Genomic DNA, 8,350 nt, shown 5'->3' with positions numbered 1-8,350 from the left:
GGAGAAAGGGGAACCCTCTTACACTGTTGGTGGGAATGCAAGTTGGTACAGCCACTTTGGAAAACAGTGTGGAGGTTCCTCAAAAATGTAAAAATAGAGCTACCCTATGACCCAGCAATTGCACTCCTGGGTATTTATCCCAAAGACACAGATGTAGTGAAAAGAAGGGCCATATGCGCCCCAATGTTCATAGCAGCAATATCCGCAATAGCCAAACTGTGGAAAGAGCCGAGATGGCCTTCAACAGATGAATGGATAAAGATGTGGTCCATATATACAATGGAATATTACTCAGCCATCAGAAAGGATGAATACCCAACTTTTACATCAACATGGATGGGACTGGAGGAGATTATGCTAAGTGAAATAAGTCAAGCAGAGAAAGTCAATTATCACATGGTTTCACTTATTTGTGGAACATAAGGAATAGCATGGAGGACACTAGGAGAAGGAAGGGAAAAAGGAGGAGGGGGGAATTGGAGGGAGAGATGAACCATGAGAGACTATGGACCTGAGAAAAAAACAGGGTTTCAGAGGGGAGGGAGGAGGGGAGATGGGTTAGCCCAGTGATGGGTATTAAGGAGGGCACGTACTGCATGGAGCACTGGGTGTTATACGAAAACAATGGATCGTGGATCACTACATCAAAAACCAATGATGTATTGTATGGTGACTAACATAACATAATAAAATTTAAAAAAGAACACTTAAAAAAAAAAAACAAAAAAAACAGTTCTGATACCAAACATCAGTACCTTTGGACCCTACTCAGAGACCCTGATGCCTGAGTGAGAAGTTCCTTTAAAGCAGTGCCAGGGTGGCGGTTGGTTAAGCATCCAACTCTTAGTTTCAGCTTAGGTTGTAATCTCAGGGTCGTGAGGTCAAGCCCAGCATTGGGGTCTATGTTCAGCACGGAGTCTGCTTGAGATTCTTTCTCCTTCTTCTGCCCCTCCTGCTTGTGCTCTCTCTCTCAAAATAATAAATAAATCCTTTAAAAAATGTTCCTTTAGAGATGCTTTTCTATATTCTTGTCTCTTTCACTGTGACTTTGTCAAAAATGACCAGTCCATGATAGCGGAACTTTAGGAATTGTCCCCAAGGCTTGGGGAAGGTGGGATCTTCTTAGTGTCCATCCTCTGAGTTTTTCTAGAAGAGCTGATGAAGAAATCAACTTGGGATTTTATACTCCTCTTCCTCGCATCCCGTATCCTCAAACCTAGTACCTAATCGGAAAGGCTGCCTGCCTCTGTGCTTGTTTGTCCTCCAAATCTAAACTAACTTTTTGGGAATGGACCAGAACACTTTTTAGCAAAGATCTCCACAAAAATCTCTTGAGGGGAATGAAGGAATGAAATTTTTTTTTTTCTCTAAGCCATCAGGGCTCTTCCTCTCAGCCTCTGAACCTGGGAAAGAAAGTACCTGGATTCCTTCCTATCTTAGGTGAAGACAGGAGATTTCAGTGAGGCCAACAGAGAAATGAGTATGGAGCTGAGGTGGCAATCTTTTCAAAGGGCAGCATCTCTGGTGAATAGAGGAAGGGTGGTCACTGCTGATCAGGCTTACGTGTGTGGGTGGGGGGAGTCATTTTAAACCTTCTACAGAACAACAGATTCCACAGAGTAATCTCTTATTTTATGTGACACATAAACCCATTTTAACGGAAAGCTCCCTGGTGGCTCAGAGGCTGGGAGGTGCCTGACTGAGGGTGGAGAGGGTAGAAGGCTGCAGATGGGAAGCTTGAAGCTTCCTGTGGCTGGCCTGTTTGTGTGTTCAGCTTGGCTCTAGGCATGGGTCTCTGAGGGTAATGGGTCCGTTGTCTTGGGAGGCATGGAGCTCTACCTTGGACTGAATGACACTTTCAGGGTGACTCTTCTCTACTGCTGTCCTATTGTGAAGTGATGGAGACTGGGCTGTGCTGCAAATAAATCATTCTTTTGTTGCTGTTAAAAAACAAGCAAACACAAAACCCAGAGAAAAGGTATGCATTTTGATAGATAAAGAAGTTGAATTTTAGAAATTTAGCAAAGAATATGCCTGAAGTTAGGATCCAAGATCTTTTCACTGCTTGTCCAGCACTTTCTCCAATATTTTGTGATCTACCTATAAGAAGAAAATTATATCGGTCAAAGGTCAGATAATAGAAAAATTATTTTGGATCAATAATGTATGCTTTCAAGTCACATCAGTGGATCCAGCACTACATAAAAGGCAAATCTTTGGCTTTGTATTTAGCAGATTCTGAGCTTGGATCCCATCTGCATCATGAAAACATGGCCAAGTCTTATAAATTTTCAAAGCCCCAGTTCCTTCATGTTTAAACTGTGACAGCACCTGCACATTCCTGCTTGGTTGTGAAAAGATCACTGGTAATAAATAAGAGATGCTCCTAATGAAGGATAGTTAGAAGAAAGGCAGGCAGGAACAAGGGACCCCCACCCTAAGAGGAAACCACCCTTAAAAGAATCTACCTACCACCCTTTCCCACGTGGTAGGTAGATGACAAAAACCTGATTGGATGACAGGCTCAGGGAGGGTTAAACAGCCCACCAGCAAACCCATAAAAACCCTTAGACTTAGAAACTCCGGTGGCAACTCTCTCGGGTCCCTTCCCTGTTGAAACTCTATGGGTCCCCTCCTTGTTCGTTCAGAGCTTTGCACTATTGCTCAAAAAACTTTGCTTTTGCTTTGCTGCCCACCACTCTTCCTCTGGTCTACCTCTTTATTCTTCCAAGCAGCATGACCAAGAACCACGGGCACCAAAGAAAATGAAATCCTTCAACACTACTAGAGTTACGAACAGCTCAGGATGGCAGATTCCACTCTCCTTGACGTCAAGTGTTAAATGGCCCAGATGATTTGTGGAAAGGGCAACAGTGAAATGTCCAGCCACTTTGCTGAAGGGCCAAATCAGGGGAGAGGCAACAGCAAGGGAGTTGGAAGACCCACCACACGTGTGGATGGGAGAAGACATGACTGCATTCAGATTAGGAAGTTTTCCATCTATTTTGCATCAAGCCATGGGAAGGTTAAACATATTGCTCACAAAGTTCCCTGATCTTATTTCATGCTAAAATGTTGTCATAAACCAGAGCCTACTAAAATATGACATCCCCATAGACAAGAACCATGTCTACTCTATCATTAAAATATTTATGGAATGTTCGTGTGCCAGGCACTGTTAAATGAATGAGTAAATGAAAAGTTATGCCTATCTATTTTGTAGATACAGCCTTTCTTTCCAGAACAAATCACAGAGATGATTGAAACAGCAAGTTATTTCTGGGATGGAAAATGTGAATTGTGTTGGGTTTCTGTGACCAAAGTGATTAGAACAAACATTGAATGCCCTCTACAGTACAGAAAAAAAATCTCAGGCCAAGTGAGATAAACATTTGAAAAAAAATTGAAAACAAAATTATCTCCCACATTGGCATTTCCCAAAGTCATTGCAGAAGACGAAATCTTAGAACTCGGGGGTTGAGATTTTGGATCTCTTTTTTAATTTATTATTTATTTATTTATTTTTAGAGAGTGCATGAGCGGTGGGGTGGGCAGAGAGAGAGGTAGAGAGATCTCAAGCAGACTCTGTGCTGAGGGCAGAACCCTTTGCAGGGCTTGATCCCACAACTGTGAAATCATGACTTGAGCTGAAATCATGACTTGAGCCGAAATCAAGAGTCCCCGTTTCAACTGGCTGAACCACCCAGGCGACCCTGGATCTGTTTTTAAAAGAACACTCTAGCGCTTCCTGGATGTAGGTCCATGGTTAAGTCTCTAACTTTCCAACCCTCATCTCGAAAATGGAGGTAGTGGTAACAACTACCTCAGAGCAATCATGTGAGTGTTGTATGGCCTCAAGTATGGGGCGTGCCTGGCACAGTTCCTGGCACATAGTGAAGGCTCAGTGATGGCGACTCTTGGCTCTTAGAGCCATACCTCGTATCACGGGTTCTGTTTAGGAATGAAGAATCTGGGATGTGGGCTTGGAATCCACTGGAGACTGATTCCCCAGCACCACCTGGTGACCACTTTATCAGGATAGTAGCCTGCAACTCCTAAGGGCAGGAGAAAGCTCCTGACAGTAGGCTACTCCCTCTGTTGTTCAGTATTTAAATGAAAAGACAACCTTTGACACATGGGAGACTTTTTCATCATTATTGTAAATGACACTCATTTACCAGAATTCGAAAAATAACCAAATCTTCTGAGCTTATGTTTGAGCTATATTACTTTTCATTTACTAACTTTGGAAAGCAACAAAAAGGGTTACTTTTTTCAGTATCCCTTTAAAAATAAAAGCATTATCAATTGTGAATTTTACTGGGACTGTTGAGAGTTGGAGAAGCACTCACTTTTCAGAATAAATTATGAAACAGTAAAAAATACATAGATATGAGGTCAAGAAATCATGGATATTTGATATACAAGGGACACCATTATAAATGTAGCTTGTTTCTTCACTCTCTGGTCTTTTTTCTCTTTTTATGCCTTGAAACTAGGGATTCTTCAGCAAAAGCCTATGGATGTGTTTCAGGAAGTTCCCAAAGCATCCTGCAATTTGAAGTGAAAATTTTGTGCATATGGGTAGTAGCGCTGGTATTATCTTCTTAAAGTCTGTAATACCTGAAAAACAATCAAACAGCAATAAAGAACCATTGCTCTAAAAAGAACTCTGATGGAACTTGAGTAAAATTAATTTCAAGGTCTTCACTCCATTCTTATTTTCTTATACTCCCCAATAATTCTATTTTTCTAGGTTTCTCTTCCAGCTTCTTCTGCCTAGAAGTACAACATGAACTGCTACTCATATGGGGAAAAGGGATATATACAATACGTTCTCAGAGCCTGACACTAGTTGGTTAGCTTTTTCTATATCCTCTCTCGGGTGCTTATAGTATAAAGCATGAAGATGTCACATGGGAAATGATGTTGATACAATAGTAGCCTTCATGCACGTTATCATGCAAGTTATACTACAGGTCATGGAACAGAAGGGTTCACAGGTCAAATAAAGATGCTGAAAGCAAGGACTTATTAATCTATTAAAAACCCATAGCAAGAAAGAAGGTGAAAGCCATGGGGTAGGTTAACTCATTCAGGGTAGTGTTCAAGAGGAATAGAAGGACCACACAGCTAAAAGCTCTGCAATGTTCATATACAGCATCCTTCTCCACTGATTGTGTGATACAGAGATCAGATCTGAAATGTGAGCAAGACAGGCCACAAAGGAAGGAGCTAGTGAAACACGTTCCTTCTGAGAGAAGCAAGGGCAGGTAATTGAAATTCACTGATTAGCCTGATAAGTTGCTATGGGTGCCAAAGGGTGACCAAATTAAGACCTCAAAAATATTGAGTGCCTCATATTTCTTATGTATATTTAGCATATCATGAATACATGGTGCTTCATGTATACTTAGTGCATCATAAATATAGTGTTTTCTTCATCTTTCCATTTCTATTTTTGTTCAGACTCACATGCTCTACTTATTTTATGTCCTAAAGTTTATTTTCTTTGCTATATTTAACACATTGTATGAATTTCATTTATCTCCTTTGTTTTCTTGTCGTCTATAGAATTAAATATTGACTAACAATAGCAAATATGTATTGTAGCACAGAATATTTGTGGCCCTCGGATAGGAGCTCCCAGTTAGTTTAGATGATCCTGCACCAGAGAAATATAGTTTCTGTTCTTTGCTTACCACAGTCCTCCATAGCTTGAGGAATGAACACTTCTGATTTTGGTTGACCTGCGTTTTAATCCTTACAGGGTCAAGGCGTCAAAAGAAATTTTTTACGTATAACTCTATCTCCTGGTCTTTGCAAAAGATATGCGAAGTAGTTGGTAGATGTTAAGCATGTTTGGAGATAGGAACTGGACTATCTCTGAAGCATAAAGAGTAGGAAGCATGTGTGAGGTTAGGAAGACCTACAGGGTCTCTCCCTACAAAAGTCCCTAATTAGGGGTTTTCTCAGCCCCTTGCATGAATAGAATGCTCCTTCGTCTCCTAGTTTTTGTTACCAGGGATGGTATGCTGCTGCTGCTGCTTCTTCTTCCTCTTCTCCTTCTCCTCCTCCTTCTTCTTCTTCCTTCTTCTTCTTTCTTCTTCTTCTCCTTCTCCTCCTCCTCCTTCTTCTATTTTGAAGCATCCTGAAGGAAGCCAGCAGTATACCCAATTAAATACAGAGACGGCTCCCTCCCATCGGTCCCTCCCTCAACCCATCTCTGGAGCAGTGAAGAAAAACACAACAGCCTACTTGATTGCTTTTATTTTCATTTTTTATTGAAAGCTTCATCAAAGAAAACAGAAGTTTAAACCTAACATCCACTGATCTACAGAAAGCCCAAGGAACAGGGGAAATGGTAGCTAATTTGACTGTGGTACAGATGAAAAATTAAAAATAAAACCGGAAACACCATAGAGTTACAGAACTTTCCATGACAGAGACAGCAGTACAAAATGCTCTTAAATAAAGTTCAAATTTGAAGATGTTTCAGAAGTTCCAGGAAGTCAAATATGGCCTAAAACAAGGGTTTTAAAAGAAGCTGTGTCCCATTTTTTTTTTTAATTTAAAGAAACTGGAATTTCATAGCAAGTACACTTTTACATTTATTCTTTGAAAATTAAGATTCCAATTATATTCCTCTTCTTTTTAAATAAATAGAAGCATTAATTTCCAGAATGGAGAAAACTTTTTCAAGTGTCTCTTTGAAATAGTTTTTATAGTTCCTGAAAAGTATGAAATAACATATTTTTTCATATATGAGGAAATGACATTATTTTGGGGAGGAGGACAGAGCATCTTTCTTAAGAATCTAAGACCAGAGGGTTTAAAATACAAAGCATAACACTAAAGTTACACTTTGGACACTACTTAAATTTGAAATGATCAGAAAAAATCCACTGGAGTGTCAAGGTCATTCACCCTTATCACTGTGATGCAAAGTAAAAAAAATAAATAAATAACAAAACAATGCAATTTTTTTTTTTGCCAAAGATTTAAGATAGGGATAAGAATGTATATTTAACCAAGAGATGTTATTATATTCTCATAACTCAATTTTGAGTTGACCTTTTCTTCTGGTTAAAATTTCAATAGTGAACGAAACCAAAACAGCTTTCTTTTGAGGGAAGCCAAATACTTTGCTACAATTTTTTTTCCCTTTGTATTTGCAAGAATACAGCCAACTCTCAATTATTTGCGGTGGATGGGAAAGGGACATTATGGATAGTAAAAATCCGTGGTATATAATGCACTGACTATTTTACTAATGATTTTAAACTCCTTCGGTAAATCGAGACTTAAAGAAATAGACTGATTTGAATTTGATTTCCAAATGTTTCTTTTCCACCCTCACGGTGAAATGCTAATAAAAGGAAATAGAGCAGAAGACCTAACAGTTGAAAAAAGAAGACAAAACAAATCTACCAAGTAAATAGTTAGCCCTTCAAAAATTGAGAGTGATTGTATTTCTGCAAGACTCAGTCATTGGGGAAGTTACTAACTGGAGTGAATAAAATGGAAGAAAAGTGTGACTCCGTGGCCCAGAGGTTCTTCCCTCAGACTCCAAGCTTGATCTCACCTCTGCTCCAGCTTTAAATCTTCCTGAGCGGAAGAAGCGTTTCTTAAAATATTATTTTCCCTTTCAGAAATACAAAGAAATGAGTATTGAGAAGCTATCCATCCTTTTTTCATGTGACAGGGAGCATACGTATTAGGGTATAAAACAAAAGAGAAAGAAACCACCAATCTGGGGTGAGCTTCCCTGCCCCAGATGAGAAAAGATCTTTGGGGCCACTCAGGGATCTGATATTTAGCTTTGTATTTTCCTGAATTCTGTGCAGTCCACAAAGGACAGGCATGACCAAGAACACTCAGATTAAGGGACCGATTTCATATTTAAGAATATTGGGTAAGAAATGTTAAATTTGAGTTAGACTCAACTGTCTTCCAATGCCACGGTGGATGTCATTTGTAACAAATTGATTCATTAATGAAATCCCATTATCACTCTGTCACAGGAAGGGGGTAGTATACAGAATCAATGAGCCTGTTTAAATTCTGTCAGTCCCTCAGATTGGAGTGCGATGCTGTCAGTCTCAGTGAGCTCAAAATTTTGAAGGATGCCAGGCACAATAACACAAAAAACCAAAATCTCCTCCTTCACTCCCTACTGTGGACAAGATAACGTAGATCAAGTCTCTATGACATGTTTAAACTTTGTTATGAAGTATGATTCCTCAAATGTGCTCAACGTTGTTTATACACATACATAAATATTCCCCTTCATTTGTTTTTATATCAACTAAAAACATAAATCACTGAATCCCACTTAAGAATTTCTCCC

The sequence above is a fragment of the Neomonachus schauinslandi genome, chromosome 1, assembly GCF_002201575.2.
Source record: "Neomonachus schauinslandi chromosome 1, ASM220157v2, whole genome shotgun sequence".
NCBI lineage: Eukaryota > Metazoa > Chordata > Mammalia > Carnivora > Phocidae > Neomonachus > Neomonachus schauinslandi.
Note: the sequence above shows the minus strand (reverse complement) of the source record.